The following is a 22,891-nucleotide window of genomic DNA, read 5'->3' on the forward strand; positions in this document are numbered from 1 at the left end:
ATACAAATCAATTTTTAGTATATGTGCTGCCGAAGCGAGCACGGAAATACAAATCAAAACCACAATGAGATACCACCTCACATCAGTGAGAATGGTGAAAATTAACAAGACAGGACATAACAAATGTTGGAGAGGTTGTGGAGAAAGGGGAACCCTCTTGCACTGTTGGTGGGAATGTGACTGGTGCAGCCTCTCAGGAAAAATTGTGTGTAGGTTCCTAAAAGTTGGTCTTTTGAGAAGATAAACAAAACGGACACACTTTTAGCTAGACTAAGAACAAAGCAGAGAACTCAAATCAATAAAATAGGAAATTAAAGATGAACCATTACAACCAAGGCAACAAGAGTGAAAAGGATCATGAGAGCACTGTGAGCAATTATATGTTAAAAAATTATATAACATAGAAGAAATGACTAAATTCTTAGAAATATACACCTTACCAGAGCTGATTCATGAAAACATAGAAAATCTAAACAGACTCTTAACTAGTAAGGAGATTGATTCAATAACTGAGAACCTCACAACAATAACAAAAAACCCAGGACCAGTTGACTTTACAGGTGAATTCTATGAAAGATTTAAAGAAAAATTAATGTCAATCCTCAAACTCTTCCAAAAAAGTTAAGAGGAATAACTTCCAAATTCATTTTATAAACCCAGCATTACCTTGGTTCCAAAGCCAGAAAAAATTACTACAAAAAAGGAAACTGCAGGACAATATCCTTGATGAACACAAATGCAAAAATCCTCAACAAAAAACTTGTACACCGAATTCAACAGCACATCAAAAGGATCACATACCATGATCAAGTGGGATTTATTCCTGAGATACAAGGTTGATTAAACATATAAAAATCAATTTGTGCTATATGCCATGTTAAAAAAATAATGAATGGATAAAGAAGAGGTGGTATATATGTACAATGGACTATTACTCAGCCACTGAAAAGAATGAAATCTTGACATTTGCAACGACATGGATGGAGCTAGAGAGTATTATGCTTGGAAAAATAGTTAGAGAAAGACAAATACCATATGATTTCATTAAATTGTGAAATTTAAGAAATGTAACAGATGGGGCACCTGGGTGACTCAGTGGTTGGGTGTCTGCCTTTGGCTCAGGTCATGATCCCGGGGTCCTGGGATTGAGTCCTACATCGGCCTCCCTGCATGGAGCCTGCTTCTATCTTTGCTTATGTCTTTGCCTTTCTCTATGTGTCTCTCGTGAATAAATAAATAAATAAAATCTTTAAAAAAAGAAATGTAACAGATGAACACATGGGGAAAAAAAGAAGCAAGTCATAAAACAGACTCCTAGCTATAGAGAACAAACTGAGTGGGTGGAAGAAATGGGTTAAATGAGTGATGGGTATTAAGGAGGGTACCTGTTGTGATGAGCACTGAATGTTGTGTGTAAGTGATGAATCACTAAATCCTACACTTGAAACTAATATTACACTGTATGTTAACTAACCAGAATTTAAATAAAACCTTGGAAGGATTTTGATTTGTATATAGGGGAAAGGAGAGAAAATGAGTGGGAAAAATCAGAGAGGGTGACAGAACATGAGCGACTCCTAACTCAGGGAAACAAACAAGGTTGTAGTGGAAGGGGAGGTAAGTGGGGGGATGGGGTGACTGGGTGATGGGCACTGAGGGGGGCACTGGACGGGATGAGCATTGGGTGTTATACTATATGTTGGCAAATCGAACTCCAATAAAAAATACAAAAAAAACTTGGAAGGAAAAAATTAAAAGAATGAAAGATAAAAATCCCATGATCCTTTCAATAGATGCAGAGAAAAGCATTTAACAAACTTTAGCAAAACTCAAAATCCTTTCACAATAAAAAAATACCTCATCACAAGGTAGGAATAGTAGGAAATTATCTCAGTCAAAGGATACAAAGTTTCAGTTATGCAAGAAGAATAAGTTCTTGCGATCTAATGTATAGCATGGTGACTACCATCAATAATTCTGTATTGTATACTTGAAATTTGTTAAGAGAGTAGATATTAAGTGTTCTCACCACACACAAACAAAAAAATAACTGTGTGTATTGATAGATTTATTTTTAAGTAAGCTTTCTGCCCAACATGGACCTTGAACTCACCACCCCAAGATTAAGAGTCACATGCTTTTCTAACTGAGTCAGATCAGCATCCCAATAGGTGTTTTAATTGGCTTGATTGTGGTAATAATTTCATCAAGTAAACCTGTATCAAAACATCACATCTTATACTTTAAATACATACAATATTTATTGCTGATTATAACTTAGTAAAGCTGGAAAAAAAAAGAGGGAAATCACCTCAGCATAATAAACCACATATATGAAAAGTCCATAGCTGACATCACACTCAATGGTAAAAAACTGAAGGCTTTTCTTCTAAGATCAGAAACAAGGCAAGTATGCCCACTCTCACCATTTTTATTCAACATAATATTGGTAACCCTAGTCAGATCAATTAGGTCAAAAAATAAAAGGCTTCCAAATTGGAAAGGAGGGAGAAAAATTATTTCTGTTTGCAGATGACATGATTTTATATGTAGAAAATCCTAAAAACTCTCCCAAAATGGTAGAACTAATAAATTCAGGAAAATTGCAGTATACAAAAATCAATATACAAAAATCAATTGCATTTCAACCCACTAGCAATGAACTATCCAAAAGAATTTAAGAAAAAAAATACCACTTACAATAATTATGAAAAGAATAAAAGAGTTAGTAATAAACTTAACCAAAGAGGTAAAAAATGTGTACATTGAAAGCTACAAGTCATTAATGAAAGCAATTTAAAAAGACATAAATAAATGGAAATATAACCCATGTTTATAGATTAGGAGACTCAGTATTGTTAAAATGTCCATATTATCCAAAGTGATCTACAGATTCAAATCTCAATGGCATTTATACAGAACTGGAAAAAACAATCCTAACATTCATATGGAAACACAAAGTACTAGAACAAATCTGAATGCATCACACTTTCTAATTTCAAACTATATTATAAAACTACAGCAATTTAAACAGTATGGTACTGGTATGAAGACAGACATAGAGATCAATGGAACAGAACAGAGTATAGAAATAAACTCATGCATGTATGGTGAACTGATCTTCCACAGGGTTGTCCAGAATACACAATAAGGAAAGATAGTCTCTTCCACAAATGGTATTGAGAAAATTGTATATCTACATGCAGAAGAAATTGGACCCTTATCATGTATCATGCCTAAAAATCAACTCAAAATGGATTAAAGACTTGAACATAAGGACTGAAACTATGAAACTCTTAGAATGAAAACATGGAGCAAAAGCTTCATGACATTGGTCTTGGCAATGATTTCTTGTATATAACACCAAAAGTAGAGGCAACAAAAACAAAAACAAAAACTAATAATAATAATAAAACAAAAACAGACAGGTGGGACTAAATCAAACTAAAAAGCCTCTGTACAGGAAAGGAAACAATTAACAGACAACTTACAGAATGGGAGGAAATATTTGTGAATCCTTTATTTGATAAGGGGTTAATATTCAAAATATGGAAGATACTTCTACAACTCAAGAGCAAATAACCACAATTAACAACCTAATTTTAAAATGTGCAGAGGACCCGAGTAGACATTTCTCCAAAGAGATACAAATGGCCAAGAGGTACATAAAAAGATGCTCAACGTCATAATCATCAGAGAAATTCAGATCAAAACCACAATGAGATATCACCTGATACCTGTTGGGATGGCTATTGTCAAACCAAAATGAAAATGAAAATACCAAAACAAAACAAAAGGTAAATGTTGATGAGAATGTGGAGAAACTGGAACCCTTGTACATTGTTGGTGGGAATGTAAATTGTATGACTGCTATGAAAACCAATGTGGCATTTCCTCAAAAAGTTACAGCAATCCACTTCTGGATATTTATCACAAAGAACTGAAGTCACAATCTTGAAGAGATCCTTACACTCCTGTGTGCATTGCAGTATTATTCACATTAATCAAAATGCAGAAACAACCTAAATGTCCATCAATAGATGAACGGGCTATGCATACAGCAGAATATTATTCAGCCTCAAAAAAAAAAAAGGAGATCCTGCCATATGGGACACAGATTAACTTTGAGGACATGCAAAGCAAAATAAGCCAGTCATGAAAGGACAAATAACGCATGATTTCACTTATATAAGGTATCTAGAATGGTCAAACTCATAGACGCAGAGAGGAGAGTTATGGTTGCCAGGGATTGGGGTGGAGGGGAAAGGGGGAAATGCTATTCAGTGGATATAAATTTTCAGTTACCAAGATGACTAAATTCCAGAGATCTGCTGTACAACATTGCTCTTCTAGTTAACAATTGGGTATTGTACACTTAAAAATGTGTCAAGAGGGTAGATCTCCCATTAAATGTTCTTACCACAGGGACGCCTGAGTGGCTCAGTCAGTTAAGTGTCTGCCTTCAGTTCAGGCCATGATCCTAGGGTCCTGCTATGGAGTCCTACATCAGGCTCTTTGCTCAGCAGGGAGTCTGCTTCTCCCTCTACTTGCCACTCCCTCTGCTTATGTTCTCTCTCTCTATCTCCCTCTCTCTTTCTCTCTCCCTGACAAATAAATGAATGAGATCTTTAAAAAAATAAAAAAGGGGTACCTGGGTGACTCAGTGGTTGAATATCTGCCTTTGGCTCAGGGTGTGATACTGGGGTCCTGGGATCGATTCCCACCTCAGGCTCCCTGCAGAGATCCTGTTTCTCCCTCTGCCTATGTCTCTGCCTCTCTTTCTCTGTGTCTCTCATGAATAAATAAATAAATAAATAAATAAATAAATAAATAAATAAATATTCCTGCCACAATAATAATAATAAAAAGTTTCAGGTAGCGACCTGGACCCTGTCCACAACCCCCAGTCTAGTCTCATAGCTAATTTCATTTCTAGTTTTAGGTGCCTGGCATCACACAGACCACTCTGAATGTTTGTCTTATTTGACCTGGTTATCAGGGAAAAAATAATTTGCGACGAGAAAACAGAATAATTTGAGGGCACGCAAGGTATTTTTACTACCCCGAATGCCTGAACTTCTATATAACATCAGTGATCTCTTTTATTGGGCTTAGCGTTGTCTCTGCCCTCTTATCTTCCTTGTGAGAAGAGAAGCGCACAAAGGTACCTGCTTATAAGTGAAGAGGTCGGGTCATTCTTTCTTGGTTGGAAAAGGCAGGGATTTTGATGTCCAGATATTAGAAGATGGAAGGAAAGCATGCAATACAGAGACTGGAAGGGTGTCGGAGACAGATTTCATCTCCTTCACAATTTTTCTGCAGCTTGGCTCGTTGTTGTGACTCAACCTCCCTGTGCTTGGCAAGGCTCAGACAAGGGTAGTCTCTGTTTGGTACCAAATCAGAACAGGGAGTACTGGGCTGAACGTCAGATGCAGGTATTTCTGATACATTCTGGATGCAGTTCTTTATTAGGTCTTTTTTTTAGGTCTTTTGATAAATAGGAATTTGTTTTAAATAGAGCCAAAACGTCCCTTTGAGTAAATCATGTACATTGTTACAAAACGGCTAGAAGGCATGTACTCTCAACCCATTCTGAGAACCAAGAATCTAGATCACAATCCTCTGCCCAGTCCTAAATGGCCTCTTTATCATCCTCTTCTCTTCTCAGTTCCATGCTGGGCCTCAGTAGTTAACAGAGAATCCCTCATCTCTATTTGTCTATCATGCCTACCTCTCATCATCTGCACTTGATCTTTCCTATCCTGGAGAAAAGAAATCTCTCTCTGCCTTAACTCAATGTCAAGGTCCTACTAGTAATAAAAGGAGTTCTGCCTTTAATGGAGAAAGACCCATGAATGCAATTGTCACTTTTCTCGATTAATAAAACCTATCATTTATGGAGCCTTGTGTATCCCTGGCACTTGAGTCACTGCATTTTGTTCTCACACCTCTATGCCTATTTTACAATAGGGTTGTTGATATGTGGAGTTATTCCCCAAGATTTTCAAGCTAGGTATGCCTGACTCCAGAGTGCAGTTTTTTGCCTGCATTAGCCTACTTTGCTGGATATCCATCTGCACGCTCTTGGGACTGCCCAGGCTGCTGTGTGGGAGACAGGTTCCCCTCCCCACCCCGGTGGCAAACAATGATTCACTCTCATGAGTTAGAGGACACAGATCTAGTTTGTGGGGGAAACATTCACAAGATTATCACCCCAGGAAATTAAAACAAATCCTATTTCTATTGTCCTTTCTATACCTTAATTTCAAATTCTGCTTGCAGTAGCTGGCAACAGAATCAAAGGAATAATTATGCCTGATGATTGGAAACTGAGGCCTTAAAGTCTTTGACTCATTTTTGCCCACTAATTTGTGGGCTGCACCTGAATGTATTGATCTAACTGAAAATATTTTTTCAAAATATTCTAGTTAACAATTTCAACTTAGCAAAGGCACTAAACCATTTATCTCCAACATGGAGATCAATAAATGAATTTTATTTTTTCTAAGATGTAATTGTAAAAAGGAATTTTGGCCTGGGAATCTGAAGATCTGGGTCTCAATTCTGGATGTGCCATTTTTAAGCCTGTAATCTTAGTCAAAACCACTTCATCTGGCTGAATCTTCATGTGCAAAATACAAATAATGATATTTTTCTTGCTTAGTTCACAGAGATGATATGGTAGGGATCCCATTATAAGGAAGTGCTTTATAAACCCCAAAGTACTCAGCAAGCATAAGTCACTGGCAAGATGAAGTAAAATGCTCAAAAAGTTGCCACCAGGAAGCCTTTCAGCAGAGCTCTAAACAAGGGCTTCACCAAGGAGTGAATCATGGGGAAAAGTTGTGCTTCTCAATGGCTTTCCCCTTATTTTAGCTTTAGGGACCCAAACCCAAATGGGGTCTCCAGCTGGATCCATGATGATCTTCAATTATGTGACCTCCAGGAAACCAGTCTTGGTTCTCATCTAAACTGAATATCCCAGTCCTAGAGAGGGAGTGGCACAAGGATTAAAAGACTCCTTGACACCAGTGAAGCCGGGGACCTGGATAATGCTGCCTAAGTAAGCAGACTAGAAAGTACAGGACTGATTGGATGCCACCTTGGTTACAAATGCAGAGATACTGCAATAACATCAGAGACAGGAGGAAAAGTGGAATGTAGGTAGATCCTGTGCAAAGTTATGGGCACCTCAAACTCATGAAAGTCAATTCCAAGTTAGAACAGAAAATTGTCTTCTGGGTAGTGGAAACAGCTGGCTGAGCAGTGTGGGTGCTCACTCAATACAATGTGGTGTGGATGGTGACTGTCCTGAGTCTCTGGGTCTCTCTCTGTTATTCTTTTTGGCGGAAGGCTTTCCAGAGATACGTGCAGACGCAAGCCACCAGTGCCTAGAAAGATTGAAAGAAGAGGTACAGGCGTGGACGACAGGCCGGAGCCCTCGTACTGAAGCCTCTCTCCCCGCCCTCGCTGCCTCACCCCCCCCCCACCCCACCCCCATCGCCCGATCCGCACAATCAGGCTTGGGAGAGTGAAAGGGTTTCACTTCCGCCTGGCTGCAGGAACCACAAGTTCCAGACTAGGTCAGAATTCCGAATAATCACAGTCAAAATCCACCCAGATACTCTCACACGCCCAGCCGCGCGCGCATCCCGGGGCCGCGGGGCACACGTGAGCCCACGCCCTGCGCGCCCGTCCCTGCCTCCTGCCTCCTGCCGGAGCATCCTCGGCTTGGGCGGCAGACGCAGCCGCCGCCGCCGCCTCCTCCTCCTCTCGCCACCGCCTCCACCGTCTCCTCTCCCCTCTCGTCCTCCTTCCTCCCCCAGTTCCTGCTCCTCCTCCCGTCCGCGGCGGCGAAGGGCAGAACCCTCAGCAGCGGCTGCCTGCGCTTGGGCCGCCAAGAGCCTGGAACAGGTCTGTGCGGGGGGCGCTTTGTTGCGGGCAGTTGGAGCGACCCTGGCTCCCGGAGCCACCGGGAGGGCACGCGGCGGGCGCGGGGGTCTACGATTTCTCCGCGTTGGGTCTTTTTCTATGAATAGACGGGGTGCCAGGGGGTGGGAGGGCAGCTTGGTCCTTTGGCCAGTGGCCGTCCCTCCGGCGTCGTGGCAAAGGAGCCCCCGAGCTGCTCGGAGTCCTGCCCCCACCGCCCACCCCTCAAGCTCTCTTTCTGTGCACCCCCACTCCCCGCATCCATGTCCCAGAGCTGAGCTTTCTCTTGTTCTGGGAGCTCGTGGATGGGGGCGGGGAGAGATGGATGGAGCCGATCCAGCGGGGCACCTGGGTGCATGGGCTTTGTTACATACAACAAAAACCAGTCCTCACCAGCTTCCAGTTCCAGGCTAGGCTGCAGTCTGCTGGCAGTGTGGGGTGTGGGCCGGGCACACTGGGGAAGTGAGAGAATGCGAGGGGGCACTCCCTGTGTGTGTGACTGGGCACACAGGAATGCGGTGGTGGTGGTGGTGGTGGTGGTGTGTGTGTGTGTGTGTGTGTGTGTGTGAGATGGTGCTGGTTTTGTGTAGGATGCAGTGAGTATGAGTTGGAGTGTGGGGTGTCATGTGTGTGTGTGTGTGTGTGTGTAGTTCTGCGCCATGGGGCTGAGTTACTCCTGGCATTCCATGTCCTTGGGTATCATCCCATGCCAAGCCAGATTGCAGTAACACGCAGCAGATCAGGTCCAACCTGTTCTGCCTACACTGGAAGGGTAATGATGGTTTCAAAGTGATGGAAATCCCCCCAACTTGGGGCTGTTGTTTAGAACATGCTGATTGTGGAATTTCCAGCCAGGTTGACCAAGTCTTACTGGACATCATTATTGTTCCCCCAAAGACATCCAACTTTCTTAGCAGGTTTTCCTCTCTCAGCCAATGAGGATCCAAAGCTCTTACAGTGATCCCTGCAGAGCCTTCCCCTGCACCCCTTTAATTAGTGGATGCTCCTGTTGTCTTTACTGCAGTCTTTACTTTGGAGCTAGCCTGTAGCTGTATGTTTGGAGAAAAATGAACGTACTGGATGCACCTGTGTATTAGTGGTGTATTTGGATTAAAGGTTTTCTTTATTTCCCTCCTGGAACCATAAGATGTGAATTGGTATGGTCTTTTTTTTTAATCAAAGAAAGAAGAAATCAACAGAAATGAACAAAACTGCTAGACTTTCTTTTGTACATTTTACTTGAGGTTTTAAGAAAGCATTATTTGTCAGGGGCCAAAAATGTACAGTTAAGGGTAGTGATTGTTCAGTAAAACAACCGACATTTATTAAACACCTGCTACATGCCAATACTAATGTTACGTATTGGAAGTATATAAACGAATAAATGAATAAAGCATCATCTCAGCTCACAGGGAAGGCACAGTCTGGTAGGCAAGATAGTGTGTGTAAACAGATGATTACAGTAGAGTATGACAAGAGATAGGCAGGGTACTGTGAGAGCAGAGAGGAGGGGTGGGGGTAGACGTTATGATCAAGAGAGGCTTTGGGGCTCCTGGGTGGCTCAGTTAAGCTTGATTTCTCTTGATTTCTGCTTAGGTCATGATGTCACAGTCTGGCTCCATGCTCAGCATGAGGCTGCTTAAGATTCTCCCTCTCTCTACGTCTCCCCTCTCTAAATAAATAAATAAATAAATAAATAAATAAATAAATAAAATCTTTAAAAAAAGAAAGAAAGAAAAGCTTCCTGGGGGAAGTGACATTTGAGTGAGTCTTGAAAAACTAATTCACTAGGCGGCCAAGTTGAAGGAACAGCATATATAAAGGCAGAGAGGGGTCATGGTTAAGTAAGACTGCAAGGAGTCCTCAGAACTATTACTATCATGAACTCAGAATGAGTCTCCCTGGACTGGGATAGTGATTAATGGTGAACCCAAAAGGAGACAGTATTGCAGATTGGTAAAGATTAGCACACATCTGCATCTTAAGAAATGTCCAGCTCATTTCTAAATGTCAGTGTTTTGCCTTGAGTAAATCTGCTATGGGTAAGTATGTATTTATGAGGAAAATGAACTAGATGGACAGTACGGTACACATATTGTGGAATTTGTTGCTTTACAAAAGGCTTCATAATCAGACCATCTTGGACCTTTACAGGGAAGATTTTTACCAAAAATCCATTTACCCAGATTTTTTTTTTTTTTTGCATAGCCAATGGATGGATAAAGAAAGATAGACCTGCATTGCATTTACTTTGTGGGCAAAAAGTTACCAATTTCAGTGCAGGCACTTTCCCTTAGGGTGTGGGTGTTTAATAAATACCGAATACTGAAAGCGTGGAAATGGTGGTAATAAATATGAAATCCACTATCTGTTATCTTTGATCATTTGGGTTGTATGTAAAATACAAATTAACCGGGACAGGGTCTTCAGGGACTTTCACATTTTAGATACTGTGAGTAGTGTCACTGGTAATTAATAATAGCACAAGATTTCTGTCCTGTGTGTTAAGTGCGTAGTCAGGAATGGCTGTATGAGGACTAACATTCATGCGGTTAGGCCAGAATAGGGGCACATTCCGAGTCTCCAGTTCTGTTTTGTTGGTGCCGATTGTGTGGGCTGATAAATGGCATTGGAAATGAACCTAAGAGATTAATGATTTCTGCTGGAAGTGCCTGGTGGGCACAAAATTATGCTAGTTAAAAGTGTGGGCTTTGAGGGCTTGAACCAGCATCCTGAGCATCATCTCCTCCCTTAAATGAAAGCCAAAAATAGCCCTGGGTTCTCTTTGAAAGGAATGCCAGCAGGGGTGATCCAACTTGAATTGACTCCCCCCTCACCCTAGTCTGGCCAATGCCCTGAGGCAGAAGAAATTATGGCCTGGGGTCCTCTGGGCACATGGAGGTCCTTTGTTCACTGGCTGTCAGTACCAGAAAGTATCAGGCAGCATATCTAAGGCACATTCCCCCACAGCTTGGGCTGAAAAGGAATGGATGCTGTGCGGGTACTCAGGTAAGCCTAAGTGCCTGGACCAAGTGCTTCCCAGACTTGTTCCACCGGATGTTAGTAGGTGTTCCACACTCACATCCAGACACACACAGAGTTTTGTGGTCAAGTTAAATTTGGGAAATTCTTGTTTAAGCAAAAACAGGTTTGTTTACTTCGGGGCTTCTAAAAGCCTTTACCAGGCTAATGTACATCATGATTCTCCAGAAGAGAATCAGCAGTGTCTCCCAGATATATTTGCCCACAGAACCTGGTGTTCCAACAAGCAGTTGGCCAGACTGCCCTTGAAAAGAATATTCTCTGGCAATGCCAGGCAAGAGCCTTTCCCACCAAGTTCGGAGGCTGTAGGTATTTTGCTGGGGAGACAAGGGCGCCTCCTTCACCTTCTGGGCTTTCCTTCCCCCATGCATCAAATGAGGCTGATAATAATCATTGCTCTCACCATCTCTGATGGTGTTATGACAACCAAGATAATATCTCTGCAAGTATTTTGAGCTTTTTACAAGAAAGGCTGTATATAAACTCGAGGTTATTATGAAAGGGAAGTGCAGAATTAAGGCAATTATCCTGATAATTTAGGCCCAAATCCTGTTTTTCCTCTGCACTGTTGGGCAGACTGCCTCAGTTCTCTGCTCTACTTCGACTGCAAAGACCTATCCTCACTCAAACTTGGGTGACTCAGTTCTTTGTGCTTACTTCCTTTCCCTTCCTGAAGATTCCAGTGTGGCCTTTAATTTCCTGGGCCAGAGGTATCATCAGTACAGCCCTAAGAGAAGTCCCATCAATTTGAAAACACCCTCCTGACCAGAGAACCCTGGAAGTGGGAATTAAGCTCAGTTGGAAAGTTGCTTTTATCCTCCAGACTCCCTCTCCTGCAGGAGTAGTTCCAGGGGGCCATCTTGGACGCAGCCGCTGGAAGGTTCACGTTCACTGGCCCCCACATGCGGTCTGGGTGGTCAATAGGAAGGCGTGGCCATCTTTAAGGAAATTTAAAGGCAGAAGAGAAAGACTATTGACCCTCTCTGATTCCCTTGGCTCTTCATTTAATTCCCTTGACCTCTCTTCTTTACAAACTACCTTGAAAGAAGTGTGCCTTTCTTGAGAAGGAACAGCTAATAACCATTGCCAGCTGGGCCTGGGGTGGAGACAGATGTGGAGGCCTTAGAGTTACCCATTCCACAGGGCATCTTACCCACATGGGCCATTCTCCACATGGAAGCAACAAGCTTCATGTGCTATAGGAAGGGTTTGGGTTAGCCGGAAGAGGAAACGCTGTGGCTTTAAGGCCGAATGACTGACCGGACAGTGAGAGTGAAGGCCTTCTCTGGTGGGAAGAGTTCAGTGGAAATACCGGTCAGTAGCAGAGGTTCATAAAATGGTAGCACTGCCTTTTCAAGTTCGTCTGGTGCAAAGCTTCTGCTTGGGTGAGCAAAATGCTAGTGAAGTGAAGTGAGTTGTCTAAGATCCCACAGCTATCACGTGACAGAAGTCATCCTAGAGGCTAAACTCAGATCCACTGCCTCCTAAAGCTCTTCCACTAGACCCAGCCATCTTCTTCTGCACTGCAGGGCAGTGTGGGTTGGTTGGCTCATTCAGTGGGACTTGGAGGGCATGTCCAAGCCTGAGTTGTGTGGACTCTGTGTGGCAGCTTTTAGCAGAGAGACGGGTTTCTAGTGGAGCCAGAAAAAGCCATGCTTCCCCTCTCTCTTTCTGGTTCCTCTTGAGTGTCCAATTGTCTGATTCACCAAGCCAAGCAGCCAGTTGGAAACCTCAGGACTGGGTGTTCTGGGTGGATACTCAGTGGATGATTCAATCACACAGTCCCTCTTCCTTGGTGGTGATTCACTTCTTTTGTAGACCATCGATGACTGCCTTGAAAGTGTGATGGAAGCTGCTGATACATTCCCCCTCAAAATGGCACAGAATTTCAGAGCCATGTAGGTGCAGGGCTCCCACCCCCCACAGCCTAGGGTCACTTGTAGACACTCCTTAAATACGCAAGATTCCCAGAGTTGCAATTGTCAACCTTAACTTGGGATGGAAGGGATTGGAAATACTGGGATGAGCTTTGTGCCAAATAGACTTCAGGAAGAGGAGTTAGTGTGGAATCTCTTTAGGATGAAATTTTGGGATTGGATCCAGTTCTTGAGGTAAAAACAGAAAAGGAATTGAAATGAACGAACCATGTCTCCTTCTCCCAACCTTATGAGAAACATGCGGGAGGTGAGGAAGAGAAGGAGGCAGGACAGAAAGAATGGCGGGAGATTTGAAAAGCCAGGAGAGGGAGGTCCTCCTAGAAAGGGTGTCAGTTAGACCCTAATAGCATGAAAGGTAACTTTCCTAAAAGAATGAGGCAACCATTGCCCTTCTTCCTGGTGTTTCTTAACTTCTAAGTAGCAAATCCTAAGTTTTGGGTATTAGAAATTACCTTAGATGCAGGAACACCATGTCCTTGAAGAGGACATTTTTAGAAGCTGGGAGATTGTGGGGAGTGGCACAGCTTGCCTTACTTCTTGTTTCAAAAAAGCATTTTTATGATTAAAATAATACACGCTCATGCTTGCAAAAAATAAAAGTATGAAGTAGAACATTCTAGGCCTCTCCACCACCGATCTCTGCCCTGTTCACCATTTGTTACATATCATTTTGTGTATATTTTAATAAATATTCATATACGGATTCATGTGGTAAAATAACAAAGGATGCCACCAGTGTTCTGCATACTGTTCTACAACGTGCTTTTCATGGAACTCTATGTATCTGGAGGTCTTTTCCCGCCAGTATACCTATAGCTATTTCATTCTTTTTTTAAGATTTTATTTATTTATTCATGAGAGACACAGAGAGAGAGAGGCAGAGACACAGGCAGAGGGAGAAGCAGGCCCCATGTAGGGAGCCCGACGCAGGACCCGATCCCAGGTCCCCAGGATCACGCCCTGGGCCGAAGGTGGCGCTAAACCGCTGAGCCACACAGGCTGCCCTATTTCATTCTTTTTAAGAGCTGCATATACTCTAATTTCTGTGGTTGTGACATGATGTCTTTAATCCAACTTTCGTTGGTGGATTTTTATATTATTTTCTAATTTTTTAAAAAAATTATTAAATATTGGGGCAGCAAACTTCCTTTTACCTGCACCCCTGCATACTCTGGCAAGTGTTTTTGTAGAATAAATTCCCAGTTGTGAAACTGCTGGCTTAAAGACTTTAGTCTGCACATCTTTGATTTTAATAGAGCCCCCTGCCCAGATTGTCCTCCAGGAAGCTTATAGCGACTTACACTCCCGACAATGGCCAGTTCTCTAGCAGGGCTCTTCCTCGACAATTTCACATACTCTTGACCTTTTGAATCTTTGACAATTTGGTAGTTGAAAACAATCCCTATTTTCTTTGCTTTATTATTATTTTTTTGAGTATGAGAGAGGTTGAACACTTATTTAGATGTTTATTGACCTATTTTTCTATTCAGTTGTTCTTTATCATCCTGATAACTGCAATCTCTTGACATATTTCTGACAGCAGCTAACCATCACCTCTATTGTAAGCATATTAAGCAGTTTGTTGCTTACTCTTTCACCTAGATTTTAAAGTGTGTTTCAGTTGTATGAAATGTTGAAGTTTTGAAAAATCCTAATTGGCACTCTGTTTTTTATGAGCACTCAAACAATGCCACAGTGAATACCCTTGGACTGTATTATATGCATTGGGCTCATTATTTCCTTAAGATAAATTCTGAAGACTTGATTTGTTCAGGTAATTTTTTTTCTAGATCTTGCCAAATTACTCTCTAACATGTTTCTTTTTCCATTTCTTTTCTTTTGTTTCTTTTTTTTTTTTTACCAGTTTACACTCCAATCCCAAAGCATAAAAGTATACTTCACTCCTCCTCTTGATGCCTTCTGATAATTAAGATTTCGGTTCTTAAATCAAGGGCAAGGAAGGAATTCATATTTGGCATCAGGAAAGGCTTGGGGCAGAAATCCCTAACTGCACACGAAACATATGTAATACTCTCTTCACCTTCAATTATTTAAGCAAACATGCTTTTTAATTCATTTCCAACTAGAACTGTGTCGAACGCATTTCCTTAACATCAAGCCCCTCTAAATTTGCTGTGAAATGAGTGGCCATTCAGGGTCATTTCTGCTGACAGCAGCTGCAGCATTGGACAATGGCAAATTGACTTTAGAGATCTATCTGTAAGACACTTGGGGGAAAAAAAAGCTGCTGCTGCATCTTCGCTGACCTCTGAGGTCAGCTAGATTGGTTCCAGAATTTTCCAGTGGCTTAATGCTGAGTAAGAGTCCACTTCTATCCAACTTGACTTCCTGCAAAGAGGACAAGTTTGAGGCCCTCCCATGAGAAGGGATTCTAACAGAAATAAACAGTGATGTCACCCTCTGAAAAGGGAATAGTGGCAAATGGGTACAGGTGTAGCTTTTCCCCTTGCCCTGCTGTGGCTTGCTTCATTGTCCTGTCTCTCCTTTCTGCCAATATCTAGATATAGCCACGGGGAGTTTGGTGTCTGCTCCAGGCCACGGGTAGGGTCTACCGATTAGGAGAAGAAGGGAGTCACAAGGGTCGGTTGTGTGGTTTTGTCTTTAGAGTGACAGGTAGCAACCTTCAAATCCCTTGGGTGGTGGCAGAGCAATATGAAGAGCATGATTGGATGGTGACAGTGGTTACGCATTTTACAGATTTCGAAGACACAGCTGGAAAGGGGACAGTGCTCTCCGAGTTGGACATCGCTGGAAAAGGCTTCTGACCTAACCCCACCACTTGCTAGCTAAAAATCTGGCACCTAGTCTCCCCTAGGGATGGACATAAGTGCCTTTGAAGTGCTACTTCCCCATCAGACAGATTTAAGAATGTCCTTTGTACTTATCCATCCTTCACCTAGCGTGCCACAAACACAGCCTGTCACTGGGATGCTTTTGAGTTGTCAGAAGATGGGTGGATTATTGTACCCAGAGGAATCCTTTGGATTATTTGAACTATTGTCATCTATGATTTATGGTTTCCCACTTACCTCGAAATCTTGGTATTTGGCAAATAGCTTTGGATCCTAACTGATATTTGTTGGATTTCTTTTTTCTTTCCTTTAGAGGTTTGGAATACAGTAAGGATAGTTCACAGGGGAACCAATGGTCAGACAGTATAATTGTTCATCTTCACGGCCTTGAAAAAAATGGTTTTTGGTTGTTAAACTCATAAGTGTCCCATCTTAAAGTGAGGGCGTCTCTTCTTCAGAGTGCTGAATAATTAAAAACCGAAGCATTATAGCCACAAATATGGCCTCTACGCAAATCATTGTCCTGTTTCTCCTTATGGATGGTCATAAGGGGGACAATCCAGGTTTTCTTTTCTTTGTAAAACTATGTTTGGTGCTTTTAGTAGAGCTCAGGATCATTATGTTTCTCAACTGAATTATTCCCCGAAGGTAGTGTTGCTTTTTTTTAATACAAAATATAATTTTATGTATGTATGTATATTTTTATTGGAGTTTGATTTGCCAACATATAGCATAACACCCAGTGGTAGCATTGCTTTGGAACTCTGATTAGAACCAGGAGGGAGATCTGTCTGCACACTAAAATTAGAAAGGAAAAATCTCATTGAGAGGCAAAGGCAGTCAGTAAAAGGAGCTTATAGAGTGAATTGGGAGGCAGAAGACCCAGGTTCCAGTTCTGATTCTGATACAAATCTGCTGTGTAACCTCAAACAAGTGCTTCAGTGTCTCTATGCCTCAGATTCCACACATAAAATAAGGACATGGTTTCCTAACCATAGCATATCTATACTGTAGCACCTTCCATTTGAATAAAGCATACTCATCTCCAAAGCCAGAGCATACTTTTGTGACAGAATCACCTGGGGGCCCATTAAAATCTGGAGTCCCCCACCTCAACCCACAGAATCTGAAACTCCAAGGGTGGACCCAGGAAATCTGTGTTAGCCAGCTTCTTAGGTGATTCAGGGAGGCTGTAGCCCCCTCCTGTGGTAACTTTCAGGAGGCAAGAGCCCCTTGAGCTTTCTGGCCTGAGGGAATGAAAAACATTCTCCAAAGTGAGAAAGTCCTGGCCTCCCAGTAGCTCTGGCTGAGAAACCTATGACAGCAAGGGCACCTGGCTGGCTCCATCAGTAGAGCAGGTGGCTCTTGATCTCAGAGTTGTGAGTTTGAGCCCCAGTTTGGGTGTACTTAAGGTACTACTTAAGAATTACTTTTTTAAAAAAAAGATTAAGATTACTTAAAAATCTTTAGAAAAAGAAACCTAGGACCGAGACTGAATCTGAGGAGGGTGGTTTTTTTAACCCAATTCCCTGGGGCTGGTTTCTGCCTAGGTAAGTAGGCAGCAGAACGTTCTTTTGAATAAGAGCAGGCCTGGAAAAAAAAAAAAGAGAGCAGGCCTGGATTAACTGACTGACCAGCTCTTCAGTCATGAGCATATTTCAGGCCCTTTGGCATAAAATCTTCAGTAGAAGCATTTCTGAGAAAGGACAAAGTGGTTTCCAGAACTCAGACCCTGTCTGCCCAAGGTCTCTCTCAAATCCTATTTGATGGTTCCACCCCTCCTTTGACTTTTTAGATTCTTATTTCTCCTCCCTTCATTTAACAAACCCGTGTGGCAGCAGGTTCCCTCGCCTGATGGGATCTCATCACCCCAGCTTTTTATGCCTTAACCTTCCCCCAGCTCCCACTGCACCTCGTCCCGCCCCTCAACCCTGCTTTTATCACAACACTGATTTTATTTCCTCCAACCAGAGGCATGGCCTTGGGACTCTTCTGCTGTCTAAATGCCACTGGAAAAGCACCTGGGTGGCTCAGTGGTTGAGCATTTGCCTTTGACTCAGGTCGGGATCCCAGGTTCCTGGGATTGAGTCCCACATCGGGCTACCTGCAGGGAGCATGCTTCTCCCTCTGCCTGTGTCTCTGTCTCTCTCTCTATCTCTGTGTGTGTCTCTCAAAAATAAATAATGAATAAATGAATAAATAAATACTGCTAGGAAGTGTGGCAGGATACAAAATCAATGCCCATAAGTCAGTGGCATATATATACGCTAACAATGAGACTGAAGAAAGAGAAATTAAGGAGTCAATCCCATTTACAATTCCACCCAAAAGCATAAGATACCTAGGAATAAATCTAACCAAAGAGGTAAAGGATCTATACCCTAAAAACTATAGAACACTTCTGAAAGAAATTGAGGAAGACACAAAGAGATGGAGAAATATTCCATGCTCATGGATTGGCAGAATTAATATTGTGAAAATGTCAATGTTACCCAGGGCAATTTACACGTTTAATGCAATCTCTATCAAAATACCATGGACTTTCTTCAGAGAGTTAGAACAAATTATTTTAAGATTTGTGTGGAATCAGAAAAGACCCTGAATAGCCAGGGGGATTTTAAAAAAGAAAACATAGCTTGGGGCACACAATGCCAGATTTCAGGTTGTACTACAAAGCTGTGGTCATCAAGACAGTGTGGTACTGGCACAAAAACAGACACATAGATCAGTGGAACAGAATAGAGAACCCAGAAGTGGACCCTGAACTTTATGGTCAGCTAATATTCGATAAAGGAGGAAAGACTATCCACTGGAAGAAAGACAGTCTCTTCAATAAATGGTGCTGGGAAAATTGGACATCCACATGCAGAAGAATGAAACTAGACCACTCTCTTGCACCATACACAAAGATAAACTCAAAATGGATGAAAGATCTTAATGTGAGACAAGATTCCATCAAAATTCTAGAGGAGAACACAGGCAACACCCTTTTTGAACTTGGCCACAGTAACTTCTTGAAAGATTTAACCATGAAGGCAAGAGAAACAAAAGCAAAAATGAACTATTGGGACTTCATCAAGATAAGCTTTTGCACAGAAAAAGATACCGTCAACAAAACTAAAAGACAACCTACAGAATGGGAGAAGATATTTGCAAATGATGTATCAGATAAAGGGCTAGTTTCCAAGATCTATAAAGAACTTATTAAACTCAACAGCAAAGAGACAAACAATCCAATCATGAAATGGGCAAAAGACATGAACAGAAATCTCACAGAGGAAGACATAGACATGGCCAACAAGCACATGAGGAAATGCTCTGCATCACTTGCCATCAGGGAAATACAAATCAAAACCACAATGAGATACCACCTCACACCAGTGAGAATGGGGAAAATTAGCAAAGCAGGAAACCACAAATGTTGGAGAGGATGTGGAGAAAGGGGAACCCTCTTACACTGTTGGTGGGAATGTGAACTTGTACAGCCACTCTGGAAAACTGTGTGGAGGTTAAAAATAGACCTGCCCTACGACCCAGCAATTGCACTGCTGAAGATTTACCCCAAAGATACAGATGCAGTGAAACGCCGGGACACCTGCACCCCGATGTTTCTAGCAGCAATGTCCACAATAGCTAAACTGTGGAAGGAGCCTTGGTGTCCATCGAAAGATGAATGGATAAAGAAGATGTGGGGCAGCCCAGGTGGCTCAACTGTTTAGCACCGCCTCCAGCCCAGGGTGTGATCCTAGAGACCCAGGATCGAGTCCCACGTCGGGCTCCCTGCATGGAGCCTGCCTCTCCCTCTGCCTGTGTCTGTGCCTCTCTCTCTCTCTGTGTGTGTGTCTCTCATGAATAAACAAATAAAATCTTTAAAAAAAAGAAGATGTGGTCTATGTATACAATGGAATATTACTCAGCCATTAGAAATGACAAATACCCACCATTTGCTTCGACGTGGATGGAACTGAAGGGTATTATGCTGAGTGAAATAAGTCAATCGGAGAAGGACAAACATTATATGGTCTCATTCATTTGGGGAATATAAAAATAGTGAAAGGGAATAAAGGGGAAAGGAGAAAAAATGAGTGGGAAATATCAGAAAGGGAGACAGAACGTGAAAGACTCCTAACTCTGGGAAAAGAACTAGGGGTGGTGGAAGGGGAGGTGGGCGGGGGGTGGGGGTGACTGGTTTACAGGCACTGAGGTGGGCACTTGATGGGATGAACACTGGGTGTTATTCTATATGTTGGCAAATTGAACACCAATAAAAAATAAATTTATAAAAAAATAAAAATAAAAAAAATACTGCCAGGAAAGGGGTCGGCATCAATGTCAGTGTACACTCATTTACCCCACTTTACATTTTTGTGGCTCACCCTTCAGCCCTTCATCTCATTGCAGAGGAAATTGGAGCCAGGGAGAATCTTCTCCAAGGCAAACTTTGGGAGACAGGAAGTCTTCCTTTTTTATATATAGCCACCATTTATTGAGCCCTGCGCCGGGTAGTGTGCGGCTCTCGTGGCATGGGCTGTCTCCTTTACTCCCTCCCATAGCCCCGTCGGGTAAGGGACTAGCACTATTCTCATCTTACAGAGGAGGAAACAGCCTCAGAGCAGCTAAGTGACTGGCACAACAATATGTTCACGCGACTGGTGAGTAGCAGAGTGGGTCTGTCTGGCTAGTCTGGGGTCCTGGATGGTTAAACGGAATATTTTGCTGTGACACGCCTCCCTCCCCCATGATAATAAAGCAGTTATGCCAAAGGCAAATGTATGCAGCAACAGATTTCCTTGGCGGTGAAGCCCAAGCCCTGAAAAGTCCAAGTACCTTCAAGCACCAGGAAAAGAGAGGAGAGTTCATTTTAATGGCAGAGCGATCTGGCCAGGGTCATTATGAGTGGTTGGAAGGCCCGGGCTAGGAAACAGGTTCCTATGTTGGCGCATCAGTCACTGAGTCGACCAAGACTCACTGGCATCGAGAGAGAAATTCCCGAGACCTGGTGACTCTTGTGAGTTTCATAGATTGCAGGGATGGGAAACCTATCGGCTATTTTTCTCCTCCCAATCCCTCGGGAAGCTGGTGCCAAGGCTAGGGGGGACTAGAGGTCAGGAGTGACTTCTGGGATGCTCTCAGCTAATGGGGGATGAGATAAGGGGAGACGGCCGGGCCGGGGAGGGCCCAGAATAGGCTTGGATTCATGGATTCCTAGCTCATCCGGGTTCTTCTTGCCTGATTGTCATTATCAAACTGGCAGTATGCAGCAAGGGGTATTTGGCAGCCACCAATTCAGACACACTGAGCTAGAATTGAGGGGCCTCCAACTTGTGAGCACAACATATCCATGCACAGAAATTTCCAGAATATGCCCATGGGAAGGAGTCTATCCTCAAACCTTAAACAAATGCCCCATTTGTAAGAAGCCTGACTTTATACATTGACTGAAGTGCAGGCCCTTAACACTGCTGCACAAGAACAATTTTTCCCCCTCTTTCTTGGTTCTTTCCTGGCAGGGTCTTGTATTGGCTATAATTTCTCTAAAAATCTCTTTTCAGTTGGAGCCCTCAGATGAAGACTTCCACCCATTTTCCATGGTGTCTCTTCTCTTCTTTGTTATTCCCAGTCTGGAGGGTCAATAGGCATCAGGGTCTTAGGAGGCCCCAGGTCTCCCATCTGTAATCATTCTGACTCTCCCTTGTCTGTGGAGATAGTTGAGCAAAATCAAATGGGCCAAGCTATGCGCTTGTGGTTGTCTTCAGGTTTTCCCTGGCAAAAGAGCTGTTTTGAAGAAAAAGAGAAGGCGAGCGTAAGGTTAAGCCAGGAGCTGCAATCACTTGCCCAAGCCCAAATCCCAGGCCTATATCCTACTAGCTGTGTGATCTCGGAAAGTTTCTTAACCACTTACTGCCTTGCCTCCATAAAATGGACAGAGTAATAATTTGTACCCACTTGATGGAGTTTAGGGAAGGACTCAAAGCAATAATATATATAAGGGGTCTGCCCTAGAGTTCGTGCTCAATAAAGGGCAGCTTATTTTTTTAAAGATTTTATTCATTTATTTGAAAGAGAGAGAGTGAGAGAGCGCACAAGCGAGGGGAGGAGCGATGGGAGAGAGTGAAGTAGACTCCCCGCTGAGTAGGGAGCTCAGTGTGGGGGGCTCCATCCCACGACCCTGGGATCATGACCTAAGCTCAATCGTCAGAGGCTTAACGACTGAGCCTCCTGGATGCCCCAACGTCTTACTTTTTTTTTTTTTTAATCAAGAGCACACGTAGCCTCATGGAGAGGTGTGGGTCCTGGCCCAGGCACTTTGGACAAGTCACTTAGCCTTTCTAATCTTTAGTCTCTTCACTGTGTAATGGAAATAAAAGAGTAGCTACTTATTAGGGTATTTTTTTCTTCATGAATAAACAGGATAATTCCTGCAAAGTTCTCAACACAGTGCCTGGTACATAGAAGTGCTTGAAATGTATTGTGACTGTCAGCCAGTTGCCAACTTCAGTGACCCTTGTAGGCCCTTTGGCCCATAGCTTCTCAGTGTCTGGGCCCCCTTTGGGCCTTGCTCCCACCGCAGCAGGGGTTTCTTCTGATGCCTGTGTGGTACGCATTGTTTGGGATAAGCAGGAGAGAGGGCCTTTTTGCACAGGGACCTCCTGAGGCTAACAGGGCTTCCTGCAAAAGCACACTTGGGGAGCTTGGGTGGCTCAGTGGTTGAGTATCTGCCTTCGGCTCAGGTCATGATCCCAGGGTCTGGGATCGAGTCCCGCATTGGGTTCCCTGTAGGGAGCCTGCTTCTCTCTCTGCCTATGTCTCTGCCTCTCTCTGTGTCTGCCATGAATAAATAAATAAAATCTTTTTTTTAATAAAAAAAAAGCATACTGCACAGTGTCATAGGGGCTGCTTCGGGATAGCAGATGATTCCCAGGCCCGAAGATGGTTCACAAAGTAACAAAAATGGGGATGAAGCCGACCCCGCTGGGCAACTCTCACAGGAGCCTGGGAAGCACAAAGTTCTGTTAGCTGGCCCTCCCTAGCCTCCCCTGGCAGCCCCGCCAGCCATGTATTCCCTTCTGGCATTCCTCCAAGACAACAGACTGGAGAGCCCGGGCGTCTCCTCCCCAAGTAATACATCAAGTATGGCAACCAGATGCTACCATAGTGATGGTTCCTACC

General features: G+C 43.0%; 1 protein-coding gene across 6 annotated transcripts in view; it reads left to right on the plus strand.

The window, feature by feature from the left end:
- The first annotated feature begins 7,693 nt into the window (after window positions 1-7,693).
- Window positions 7,694-22,891, plus strand: part of PAK3 (p21 (RAC1) activated kinase 3) — a 263,749-nt gene continuing 248,551 nt past the window's right edge. For 5 of the 6 annotated variants that reach the window (XM_055337745.1, XM_055337742.1, XM_055337741.1 and 2 more), the window contains exon 1: window positions 7,694-7,914. The gene's annotated coding sequence lies outside the window, so the exon portion shown is untranslated. The remainder of the gene's footprint in view (window positions 7,915-22,891) is intronic. The other variant, XM_055337751.1, reaches the window with a different exon arrangement.

Source organism: Nyctereutes procyonoides, unplaced genomic scaffold (assembly GCF_905146905.1).
Source record: "Nyctereutes procyonoides isolate TBG_1078 unplaced genomic scaffold, NYPRO_anot_genome, whole genome shotgun sequence".
Classification (NCBI taxonomy): Eukaryota; Metazoa; Chordata; class Mammalia; order Carnivora; family Canidae; genus Nyctereutes; species Nyctereutes procyonoides.